This window comes from Mus musculus, chromosome 6 (assembly GCF_000001635.26).
Source record: "Mus musculus strain C57BL/6J chromosome 6, GRCm38.p6 C57BL/6J".
NCBI lineage: Eukaryota > Metazoa > Chordata > Mammalia > Rodentia > Muridae > Mus > Mus musculus.
The window spans coordinates 143,145,220-143,158,356 of NC_000072.6; the positions used below are offsets into that span (position 1 = coordinate 143,145,220).

Below are 13,137 nucleotides of genomic sequence, written 5' to 3' on the forward strand. Positions count from 1 at the left end.
GACTGCAGTTCCCTGGCATATCAAAGGGCGTCTCTTCAGAGATTGCTTTCTTCTGGTTGCCGGGTGGGGCAGTAACAACCCAAGATTCATGATCAATTGTCCATGACTGTTGCTAAGCTGAGTAGAGCCAACGAAAGCCAAGGGAAACACACGTGTGTCCAGGTCAAACTTTCAGTCTAAAGCTCACCGACTGTGAACCGAGATTTAACCCTTTCCAACAGTACAGGCTGTGCTCTGAAATAAATTCCTTTTCATCTTGTGTGCTTTAATGAAATAACAGAATAGAATATGGAAACAAGGGCCACTAGTACAGGTGCCCAGAGGCAGTAACACATCCTTGTAAAGTGAGATTTCAAGAGAGAGAAGAACAGGCCAGCACCTGGGCAAACATACACACCCAAACAGGCACTTTGTCACAGAGACAGAAAGAGAGAGAGACACACACACACACACAAACACACAAGTACACACACATACAAACATACACACAAACACATATATATACATACACATATACGAACACACATACACAAACACACACCACACAGGGCCATGAGCTGGGAGGACGATGGTGTGACCTAGTGAGTCAGAGGAATGAAAGAAACTGTCAGGATTGGGGTGTGCAAATCTCAGGCCATGGAGCAAAATAATTTTCATTTAATTTTGTTGTGTATGTAACTACAGCAGCAGATTCAATGTGAGATAGAGTTTTTGACTTACTAAGGAGGATATGAGCATCTTAGTTCTTTTCATATAGCCAAGCTGGGCTGTGGAGAAGAACTTGGATGAGGGGGGGGGGAAGAGAGAGAGGAGAGAGGAAGAGAGAGAGAGAGGAAGAGATAGAGAGAAAGAGAAGGAGGGGGGAGAGAGAGGAAGAGAGAGAGATAGAGAGGACCATGAGAGGTAAAAAGAGAGTTGAGGGAGGAAAAAGTACTGGGTAAAGAAAGGTAAAAATTGGTAAATAAAAGCCAGGCAGTGGTGGCACCCGCCTTTAATCCCAGCACTTGGGAGGCAGAGGCAGGCAGATTTCTGAGTTCGAGGCCAGCCTGGTCTACAGAGTGAGTTCCGGGACAGCCAGGGCTATACAAAAAAAAAAACAGAAAACAAACAAACAAACAAAAAAAATTGGTAGGGGATAGAGACCAGAGGGCCACAATGAAAGGAATGGGATGGGACAATGGGGAAAAGGTGGTGACTAAGAGTAAAGCCTTATGAATTTGTCATAATGAGACATACTGCGTTGTATGCTGATTAAAACATTAATTTTCAAAAAGAAAAACAGATTTCATCTCATTATGAAAAATTCAGATATTTGCAAAAATAGAGCCATTAGTATAAGGACTGTTCAAGTTTTAGAGATCATTTCAGTATTCTAGTTTCATCTTACTATCTTTTTCATTTTTTCATTTTTTAATTTTTTGGCTAAAAAGATCTAAACCTGAGACCTCATTCTGCATATTTATAATTCTGATTTTTAATTGAGCTGTTGGTAGCTGGCTAACGAAGTGCAGATCATCCCAGGAACCCCCCTGTGAGGTGCAAGGCACAGCAATTAATATTTCCTTTCTAATCAAAAAAAAAAGCAGCAGGGTTCAAGTTATGTCAATTATGTTTAGACGTTGAACAAAACTTTTAGATCAAAAACACGGAAGGAAGAAATTCTGAGTCTCTTGAGCCCTGACTTTTCTCTCTTCCTTCCTCTCCGACCCCACGTGAGCAACTGCCTGCTTCTCAGCCCTCCCAGCCCTGGGTGTGGCCAGGACAGAAGTTACGGAGTTAGCTCTGCAAGGGGCTGCCAGGGCCCTGATCATCATTAGCAGGAACTTTTCATCTTTGCGGTAACTTCCTGGCCTGCCTGTCTAGCTCGGGAACTTCTAGTCCTTCCCATGTTAGCAAAGCACTTCTGTTAAACTAGTACCACTGTGTTTCTCCGTTTTTAAAAATAAATTTTGGAGCTGGGCACAGTGGCCCGTGCCTCTAAATATAACTTCTGGGGAGGATGGAGCACAAGAACCAAGGCCGCGGTGCAGCACACTGACCTTTGTCCCCCTGAGGTAAGGCATCACTCTTTTCTGTGGCAAGGGGTCTCCAAGGTGCTGATCAGTAATAGTCACACCCAGGAGCATCCAATGTACTCCAGCCATAGCCTCCTCTTGTCTCTTTCAAAACAAAAATATATTATTGGACAGGGCACAGTTGGACATGACTTCAGTCCTAACACTACGGAAGCAGAGGCAGGCAGATCTCTGTAAGTTCAAGGCCAGCCTCGGCTACACAGTGAGCTTAACAAAGTAAATCATAACAATTTTGTTGCTGTTAGGGTTTCATTGCTGTAAGAGTCACCATGACTACAGCAACCCTTAGGAAGAACAACTTTTAATTGGGGCTGGCTTACAGTTTCCGAGGTTCAGTCCATTATCATCATGGCAGGAAGCATGGCGGCGTGCAGGAAGATGTGGTGCTAGAGGAGCTGAGAGTTCTCCATCTTGATCTGAGGGCAGCAGAAGCAGATTGTGTGCCACACTGGGCATAGCTTGATCATAGGAGACCTCAAAAACTGTCTACACAATGACATGCTTCCTCCAACAAGGCCACACCTCCCACTAGTGCCACTTCCTGCGACCAAGCATTCAAACAGATGAGTTTATGAGAACCGTACCTATTCAAACCACCACACTGTTGTTTATCGTGTTTCTTTGAGGCAGAGGCTCATGTAGTCCAGACTGGCTCACATTAGTTGAGGCTATCCTTGAACACCTGACCTTCCTGTGCCTAACTCACGAGTGCTAAGATCACAAGCATGGAGCATCACGTCTGGCTTACCAAAAACATTTTTTCATTTAGCTTTAGTTCCAGATTAAAAAAAAAAAAAGACAAAATAAAATAAAATACCCAGTGTTAGTAAAACTATATATAATAGATATTTGTTTTGTTTTGTTTTGCTTTGTTTTTTGTTTTGTTTTTTTTTTCTTTCAAGACAGGGTGTCTCTGTATAGCCCTGGCTGTCCTGGAACTCACTTTGTAGACCAGGCTGATATTTGCAAATTTTAGGTGGGAGCACATATAGTTTGATGTATTTAAACAAACAAACAAACAAAAAACCAGTTTGGCAATACTGCTTGAATATGAAGCTTTAGTATTCAGAATTTAATATACAGTGTCGGATTTGGAATTGTAAGCAGGGACGATGGCTCAGGCCTAGACTCACAGCATTTAGAGGAGTAAGGTAGGTTGCCCATGGGTTCAAGCTCAGCCTAGGCTGCAAAGCCTGAGGAATGGTACTTGGGAGACTGAGATGGAAATCAAATCAAGACTTCAAAGGCAACTTTCGCTACATAGCAAGTTCAAGGCCAGCCTGAGCTACCTGAGACTCTTGGAAAAAAAAAAAAAAGCTGGGTGTGGTGGTGCACACCTTTAATCCCAGCACTCGGGAGGCAGAGGCAGGCGGATTTCTGAGTTCGAGGCCAGCCTGGTCTACAAAGTGAGTTCCAGGACAGCCAGGGCTATACAGAGAAACCCTGTCTCGAAAAACCAATAAAAAAAGAAAGAAAAAGAAAAGAAAAAAAAGAAGGAAGAAATTTGTTAAGAAATGATTTCACATTTTTTTAGCCTGTTCATAAACATCATAAAGCACGATAAGCAATGAGTAGTGCCAGGATAGCCCACACTTACAATCCTTGTACCTAAGAGGCAGGAGGCTTGCTGTGGGTTTGAAGCCAGACTGATTTACACAGCCAGTTTTCCAGGTTACTCAGGGCAGCAGAATACAAAGCCATCCAAAACAAATGATGGAATGTGCCCCCCCCCCAAGCCCCCACAAGAGAGAAACCTCTGTCTACATCACCCCTGCCCCTCCCCTTCCTTCCCCACAGGAGGGTGACTCTTTGCTTACTCACCTCTGACATGCACACCATGCCCTTTAGGGGAAGTAGAAAGAGAAAGGCCAACTTGATTTGGAGGTCTTTAAACATTACAGAGGTAGCCTGGGTCCATCAGTAAAGAAATTCCTGTGTCAACTGATATATATCCATAGGCCTTGAAATGTCTTTAAAAAATAATTTTGTCACCAGGTATTGGTGGCACACACAGTTGATGCCCAACACTTAGGAAGCGAAGGCAGGTGGATCCCTGCAAATCTGAGGCCAGCCTGGTCAACAGAACAGGTTCCAGGACAGCCAGCCAGGGTTACACAGAAAAACCCTGTCTTGAGGGAAAACGAGACAAAATAATTTTGTTGTTCAATTATACTCCTGTCAAACTGTTTCCCGTTGTCCCCAAGCATGCCCATCCTTTGAAAAGACCCTTTCTGATACTAATGTAAGTTTCTAATTAATGAAATGTGCTGTACTTGATGTAATACTCTCGTATAATTGAATTTACATTATATCTAACTTCCTTATGCAAGACTCTTTCTATGATGAATTCACAAATACAGAATTAAACTGTCAAAAGTTTAAATGTCTTATGCTGTCAAAAAAAAAAAAAAATTCTGGCTTGAATGTATGAACTTATACAGAGCCCCTAGGAATCTTTGAGAAGATTCATCGTCCATACCTTAATCAACGTGGAGCCCTGGAGTGGTGGCGTAACCTTGAACCTCTGCTCTCAGGAGAATTAAGAGTTAGAGGCTGCCTGGTTGCAATCTCCCACAACCGGGATAGCACTGGGCATCAACTTCCTAGGAGAGTTGCCCTGGGATTGTTTTGATAACTTCTGACATGATTACCAAGCCACACACTGCATACACTTTCCCATTCTCACAAGAAACTCGAGACAGTCAAACTAAATTGCATTTACCCATGAGAGAAATCTTTATAAATTATCTAGTTTTCCCCAGCCCTCTCTTCCTGCTTCCTTCCTGCCTGCCTGCCTGCCAGCTTGGCCAGCCTGCCTTCCTGCTTCTTGGCTGTCCTCTCTGTCTGTTTCTTTTGGTAAAAATGTTTCATATTTATTTTGGAAAATTTTTAAAGAGAACAAAAACAAGCCCTCTCCTGGCAATGATAACTGGAGTACGTCTCACAATGCAAAGAGAACTCAGGGATGCAAAAAATAAGATCTAATCTGTTCTGTACCAAATGCTCTGGAAAGCTCTCGGGTAAAGACCCACAGTGACACCAGTCTTTCACTAACATGCTGGTTTCTCATGATACCTCCTGTTTACTCTCAGAAATAACCGTGTTTGAAAGGGCAGCATTATACATTGTCTGAACACACACAACTGAAAATACTTGTGTATTATGTTGCAAATGTCTGACGGGAATGGAGTCACACTATTGCTTGATACTGCTCAGATGGGCTGACCAAAAAGGTTTCATCTCTTAGAACAATGTACCACAGCACGGTTTTTGGTGGCAACAGTTATTCTTGCAGTAGTTGTAAATTAATGTTGATTGTGTACTAGTGGTTAACTTATTATGATAGTTCCTGGAACATTCAGATACACTTAGTGTAGACTTTCTAGGTATCTTTATCCACAACATTAAGGAAGTCTTACTCCTTTTCAATAATTTAAATGACATTATAAAGTAATGACAGTGGTCACAAAAGTATGATATGAACTAAATAAAGCAGAACTAATATTTTTGGAGGGGAAGTTTTTGCCTTTGTTCTTAAGGCTGAGTCCAGGCTGTCTTGGCCCTCACAGTGTAGCTCAGGCTGGTTTCAAGCTCACTGCAAATCTCCGACCTCAGACTCCCAGGTCCTGGGATTGCAAGTAGGAGCCACCATACCTGACTACTTCTCTTGATCTTTTATTGTAGATTACAATCACTAATTTTATATAAAAAGAAACGGGGGTGGGAGGCAGGTGTTTGTGGTGCACACCTTCAGCCTCAGCACTCAGAAGGCAGAGACAGGGCTGCCCAGAGAAACCCTGTCTTGAAAACAAACTAACTAACTAACTAACTAACTAACTAACTAACTAACTAACTAACTAAAAACTAAGAGAAGCAGGGGGAACCTTTTAAAAACAAACAAACAAACAAACAAACAAACATGTCATGCAAAGGTTGGAAACGGTTATATAAGAAAAGGGTGTCACTCATAGGTAGGATAAGAAAGAGGAAGAAAAGCTGGGCGTGGTGGCGCACATCTTTAATCCCAGCACTCGGGAGGTAGAGGCAGGCGGATTTCTGAGTTAGAGGCCAGCCTGCTCTACAAAGTGAGTTCCAGGACAGCCAGGGCTACACAGAGAAACCCTGTCTCGAAAAAACCAAAAAAAAAAAAAAAAAAAAAAAAAAAAAAAAAAAAAAAAAAAAAGAAAGAAAAAGAAAAAGAAAAAGGGGAAGAAAAAGACGGTTTGTGGGACATACTTTAACACCCTCCGCCCTGCCCCCACAAGTTCAGCAGACAGTCAGGCAGAGCTCTGTGAATTCAAGGCAGCGTTACAGGCCAGGCAGGGCTGTCTGTAGTTCTTTAATTGTAGTACAATTTAAGTATTCTTTAAATTCACAGCTACTTTTCTTTTTATTTTCTTTTTTACTGGATGAACTCATACACTATTGGACAAAAGATATACAAGACTGAAACAAATGTCTACATGGTTGCCAAGTGGGTTAGCTCCCCCCACCCCCCTTCTTGTCCTTGTTTTGTTTTGGTTTTGAGGCAGGATCTGCAGGGGCCTTGAACTCCTATTTCCTCCTGTCTCCACCATCTTAAGTGCCTGAGCCAAGCTGGTTTGTTTGTTTGTTTACAATTTTAGCTTTTTCGAGACAGTGTTTCTCTGTGTAGCCCTGGCTTTCCTGGAACTCACTCTGTAGACCAGGCTGGTCTCAAACTCAGAAATCCGCCTGCCTCTGCCTCCAAAGTGCTAGGATTAAAGGCCTGTGCCACCACTGCCTGGCTTAATCTGTTTTTTTTGTTGTTGTTGTTTTTGTTTGTTTTTTTGTTTTGTTTTGTTTTGTTTTGTTTTGGCAAGCTGGGGTTTTCATGTTAAAGAACTTATGAAAATATCACCTGTTTTTTGTTTTTTTGTTTTTTGAAAAAATTGTATCTAGACATTAGACCCTTTGCTCAGGTCAACAAACTTGTCATTCTGCAACCACCACCTTAATGCCAATCTCATTGCCTTTTAAATGGACGTTTAGAATTCAGCAGCACACCACTGTTTCCATGTGCATGTTTGAGTGGGTGCCAAGTTGTTATAAGAAATGAATCATGAGACAAAGTTCAGCTGAAAGGTTTTGCACAAATTTGAAGTCCAAAGTTTGCGTGCCAAGACAAACACTGGAGGGACCATCTCAGCGAATACAAGGCAGCTTACCACCAGGGTGCCTGAGAGGGCAAAAGAGTACCCACCTTCAAACACATTTGGGAGAGTCTACGCACAGGCACGCGATCGTCACTCCAGGAATACAAATAGTTAATGAGTTACTGGGAGAAGTTAAATGACCGTGTAGAATGGCCAGCCTCTGGTCATGTTCCACGGTCCAGCTCAGCATGACCCCGCTGGGAACTAAAGGTTGACTTGTAACTGTTCTCCAGTGTACTCCTCCACAATGAATGCATCCAAGCCTGCTGGGAACAGAATGGGCTTTAAAGAGAAGTATTGATGCTTTTTAACACTGTAACACAGTTACAATACCTGTGTTTGTGAGAGCAGTTTGGTGGACAATGAAGCTGATTATTAGTTCTGGTAACTCTGTAATCTTATCCAGAAGGGTTGGTCTCCCAGCACACTCAGCCTGTATCTTCATCCACATCAGTGGCTTCAGTGGGACGCTAGCCAGTCCGTATGTACTTTCTGCTTCTCCCTTAGGAGAAAGAGGCGATGCCTTGAATTTACAAACTCCTTTGTTTTTAGGTACATGCTTCGATACCTACTGAGCTCTACCCACAGCCCATCTGCATCATATTTAAATGCCTACTATGTGCCAGGCATCTTGTTAGGCAGGGTGATTAAAGAAGACAATAGACATACAACAAACAGGCACACACATTCAACATTACACTGGTCATATCAGTAGGGCCTGAACTTAAGTATCTCATTTTTGTATTTTATTTCTTTACTTTTTTTTTTTTAACAATAGTGAGAATTGAACCCAGGGCTTCTTAGTCGTTAAGCTAGTGCTTGACCACTGCCCTCCAACAAGCAGGCCTCTTTGTGAGCCTCACTAATTGGCACCATCTGGCCTTGAACCAACCGTGCCAGTCAGACTGGGTTTGGTCTTTTCATCCTGCCTCTCTGATCCCTCAAACAGCTGGGAACCCAGACCTCTACTCCAGGCCTAGCTGGATGCCTTAGATGGTGAGTAGCATTAGTCTGTAGCTATTGAGCCTGTAAACTGTAAACTAACAATGATAATGATAATAATAGTAATAATCATAATAAAAAATAAAATTGAAGGGTTCAGAGTAGTTTTGCCAGAAAAGCACACATAAGTGGTTCCATAAGCAGACTTTGCTCAATGGTATAGAGACAGAAAATGTCTTTTCCTAACTCAGATTCTGTTCTGCCTAGTCCCCATGGGCCACTTTTTAAGAACATCTTGGGTAAATCCCATGGATTTCCAATCATATGGAGTTATTTAAAATTCAGCCAAGTTTGACCTACTTCTCTGCCCTCACGAGTGCGCCTCCCCCACGGGATGTTAGAGAGCTTGACGCTCCAGAGACTGAGAAGGAGTAGGCTCCTTCCCTCCAGGCCAGAGATCTTGGCAGCAAAGTACCACAAGTTCTTGGTGAGCAGGAGGAGAATCTGATGGTGCTGCCCACGGATCTGTCCCCAGGTGCTGCCCACAGATCCTTCCCCAATTTTCCGGAAGTCATTAAGATTTCATCATCTGTCTCTGGCAGCCAAGCTCTCAATGGCATCTCTCCTGAGTGCACTCAGAATAAACATTTCACACTGTGTAGCAAGAGGCAACCTGTTTATAACCCTATAACATTATTCATTAAAGACTGCTCAGGACCTAAGGTGTGGCTCAGGACAGGCTGTGTACTTAGCACATAAAGTCCAGGAGTCAATCCAGAGCACAAATATAAAAGTAAGATGCGTTTATGGGTTAGTCAGGCTGCGTCAGACATTACGTTGTGGGCTGTCAGATGGTCCAGAGAACAGAGACACTAAACCCGGTGACCTGAGTGCATTCTCCAGGACCCACATGGCAGAAGGTGGAACTTGACTCCTATAGGTTGTCCTCTGATTGCCACATGCATGCACACACACTGCACACACACACACACACACACACACACACACACACACACACACACACAGAGTAAATGAATAACTAAATAAAATCTACACACACTAAATAGGTAAATACATAAATGTATCAAAGATATAGGTTTCATTAGGCTATGCTACTGTTTAGATTCTGGAGTGGGACCTCCCTCTGTTGCCCAAGCTAGCCTTGAATCCTAGGCTCAAACAATCTTTTACATAGTTACAACTCCAGATAGGAGCTATATTCAGCTGACCCCATTGTTTAAAGTTAAAACATGTACTAGGTAGTACAAACAGTATTTTCTTTTTATTGATGGAAAAACAACTTGGTAGCAATCATGTATTGAGTAGGGACTGTGTTATGGAGACACTGTGAAGGGAGTCACAGGGTCTGTTTAATTTAGGAGCGAAGGAGCCAGGCATGCAAATGGTCGTAATGTGGCTCCCCTTTATGCCCTTGCTGAGCCGATGATCTCCAGTCTGATTCAGAACACCACAGAACATCCCAGCTGGGGACAGGGGGCTCGAGCCATGGTGTGCATGTAGTCAATAATACTCATGTTCACTTGCAAAGTAGTTAAGAGAAACTGGGCCAGATGCCAGCACTGGGGAGGTGATTGCTGGAGTTTCAGAAAGTCAAGGGTACACAGTGCGTTCTACAAACCCGGAATCAACATTTCTCAAGGAAAAAGGAGCGGTGACTAGAAAAGGCTTAAGGAGCTTCGCTTTCAGCCAAAGGAACCTAACAGACATGCGCAGCGTCCCGACAGGGATAGGCTTGCTTTCTTCGGTGCACACGGAGAATGTCCTTCAAGAGAGTTCTTATACTCTGTGGCAAAGAAGGCTTCACAATTTTCAAAGGACCGAAACGGTGTCAGGTAGCCCCCTCTTCACCGCAGCTGGCAACAGGAGGACTCTCAAATATACACAAACGTTTGAGAATTAACACATGAAGGAACAAACAGCCAGAGAAGAATTCAAAAGTGTAATAAAACACGGAAACACAATCTACTGAACCGTATAGGACACAGCAGATGGGTGCATGGTCTCAGTGCTTGTGTCAATCAAACAGAAAAGATCTCAGATGTCTAAACAGGTTCTTGTCCGTGCTAGGGGTTGAGTTAGCAAGCTAATGTTACCCTTACAGAAACTAGAAAAGGAAGGGAGGGAGGTCAGAGTGAGAAGGAAGGATAAAGAAGAGTGGTCGGAGCAGCTGTAAGGAAGCAGGCCGGAGGGAGGGCTCAGCACGCACTGCTCTTCCACAGGACCCGAGTTCTGGTCCTAGCATCTGAGTTCAATTTCTGGGAACCCACAGTAGAAGCAGAGAACTGACTCCTGAAAGGTGTCCTTTGACTTCCACACAAGCATGCACAATCACACTCACACATATCTTATACTCACACATATCTTACACACACACACACACACACACACACACACACACACACACACACACACACACACACACACATGAACTACACACACTAAAATTTTTAAAAAGAAGAAGAAATTTAGAAATAAAGCAATGACCCGAAAAGACAAACCCTTAGCCTGACTAAAGGAAAACAAACAAAAAAACGAATTGGCAACATCTCCCCACAAGCAAATGAAACATTAAACAAACAAACAAACAAACAAAAACAACAACAACAAAAACCCTATCACACTTAAAATAATAATGATACAAAAATACCAGCAAGCTAATGTCCAGCTTAGCAATACTCCATTTGCTTGTATTCCTTTCACACCAGCAGTTTTCTACTTGAGACAGGACGTGATGGAGCATGACCAGGAGAATGACCTTGAACTTCTGACCCTCCTGTCTCCAGCTCCTGTGTGCAAGGATGTCAAGTGTGAGCTGTCATACCTGTCATACCTGGCTTATATGGTGCTATAGATGAGCCCAAGACTTCATGCTCCCCAGACACTCTATCAACTCAGCTGTGTTCCCAGCCCCACACTAGCAATTTTCTAAGATTATAACTGTGTTTTTTTTAATCTTTTTGATTCTTTTTGTTTGTTTGTTTGTTTGTTTGTTTTTTGTTTTTGTTTTTTTGAGACAGAGTTTCTCTGTGTAGTCCTGGCTGTCCTGGAACTCACTCTGTAGACCAGGCTGGCCTCGAACTCAGAAATCCGCCTGCCTCTACCTCCCAAGTGCTGGAATTAAAGGCGTGCGCCACCACGCCCGGCCTGATTCCTTTTTTGTTTTTTTTTTTGTTTGTTTGTTTTGTTTTGTTTTGTTTTTGAGACAGGGTTTCTCTGTGTAGCCCTGACTGTCCTGGAACTCATTTTGTAGTCCAGATTGGCCTCGCAGATTCTTTTTTTTTAATTATTATTATTTAGAAGAATAAACATTTGCTTGCTCCAACTTTCAGCTCAGGGAACTCACTTTAGTTTTGAAAGCTTGGTCGGTCACGGAGTCTTTTGTTGCTCTTTTTCTTGTTCCTGTTTTGTGTGCAGCCTTGACTGGTCTGAAACCGGTTTTGTAAACCAGGTGTTCCTTGAACTCTCAAGATCTCCCTGCCTCTGCCCCCTGAGCGCTAGGATGAAAAGCTTTTGTTACCACACTTGGCCAGAGGAAGAAATTCTTCCTCTCGCTCCCCCCACCCCCTTCTTAACTACTTACCGATTTTGTGATCTACTTAGGATATAAAGAGCATTGTAAAATTCAGACTAAACATTGTGGCCCAGGCCTGTGTCAACAGCAACAACAACAACAAAAACAGCTTTCATCTCAAAGGAACAAAAGGCATGGCTTATTCTGTACCCACATATGAGCAACAATGACCCAGAAACATAGGTAACCCCAAATACCACGTTTCAGTGGAGCAGCAACTTCATGAAATGTTTTTTACAGTAACAGAACAAAGAAAGGCGTAAATCAAGGCATTTAAAAAATGCATTGGTGGATATATCAGATAAGGGGGAAATTTTGCTTTTGGCCTTGGATGCTATCAGATAATATGAGTATGCCCTTCGATTGGTAGAAAAGTAAGCTCTTTTTACATTATCCAAAACTGCAAAAATCTGAAGTTGGTTTTTTTTAATCTGCTTATCAGTATGCTGTTTTGTGTTAGTTACAGGATGTTAGATCCGGTACAGAAGAGAATGAGGAAAAGCTACTTATCAGAGGAAAGATCACCGATCACTGGACAAATCGTAACCAGGCTCTGGACCTGCAACATTCCAACCTCTCCACACAGCGCGGTGGCTCTGATTGGCCCTTCAACCTTTACAAACACAGCTGCTTTCTAGGAATGCCCTCCCACACTAGCAATTCCATCGCCCTACGAGCTAAGATCTGGCATCTTCGAGTGCCATGCAAGCAGAGATTCAAAGTCAATGTCTCAAAACTAAATCACTTTTTCTTTATCTTGAGACACACATTCTTTTTCCTTTGTTTGACAATAAATTAGGATGCTTTGTTTTTTGGCTTTTTCCGCCTGTCTATGACTCCCTCTTATCTCTTGAATCCTGTTATTTATTTTTTCCACCTGATGATCTGAACACTGTCTACCTTTTATGTATTGCTTTCCAATATAAATAGTTTTGGGTCAAGAATATGTATGGTCTTTCTGAGCATTGTCCCAGAGTTGTAGGAATAGGTAGAAATCCATGGTTGTTTTTTATTTGTTTGTTTGTTTTTTGTAAAATAACTCATCCTTACAACATATATGTTAAAAACCCCCAGGGTTGCGTGCCATCCGCAGTGATCTATTATATCCGGACAAGAGCTGCCCTTGGTCTTCTAATTAATAATACCCGCAAGGCTACAATGAATAGGGCCACTTTCTGCTCATTGTCATTAAAAAACGGAAGTCCCAGGATTTCGCTTAACTCTTTAGCAATCCCCAGAGTTTCCACGGGTCTGTGGACTCTTCACTCCGCAAAGGATCCTTCCACATCTACTCTGGTTGCTGGTGACTTTGCAGGCACTCTGATAAACCGCCAGCCTTGCCACTTCTCACTCT

General features: G+C 42.7%; 2 long non-coding RNA genes across 3 annotated transcripts in view; one reads left to right on the top strand and one right to left on the bottom strand.

Annotated features, from left to right (window-relative positions):
• The window catches only part of Gm31108 (predicted gene, 31108), a 44,718-nt gene extending 36,006 nt beyond the window's left edge, over positions 1–8,712 (bottom strand). The window contains exons 1-5 of the long non-coding RNA NR_153819.1: positions 8,552–8,712; positions 7,297–7,751; positions 3,897–4,200; positions 2,396–2,491; positions 2,040–2,159 (exon numbers count right to left, since the gene is read on the bottom strand). This is a non-coding gene — a long non-coding RNA (predicted gene, 31108). The remainder of the gene's footprint in view (positions 1–2,039; positions 2,160–2,395; positions 2,492–3,896; positions 4,201–7,296; positions 7,752–8,551) is intronic.
• Positions 1,810–12,727, top strand: Gm38921. Of its 2 annotated transcripts, none has more exons than XR_869571.1 (2): positions 1,810–2,054; positions 12,244–12,727. It is a non-coding gene; the product is annotated as a predicted gene, 38921 (long non-coding RNA). The 2 variants fall into 2 exon arrangements; XR_869570.1 differs by lacking the exon at positions 1,810–2,054 and adding an exon at positions 8,183–8,245.
• The last annotated feature ends 410 nt before the right edge of the window (positions 12,728–13,137 follow it).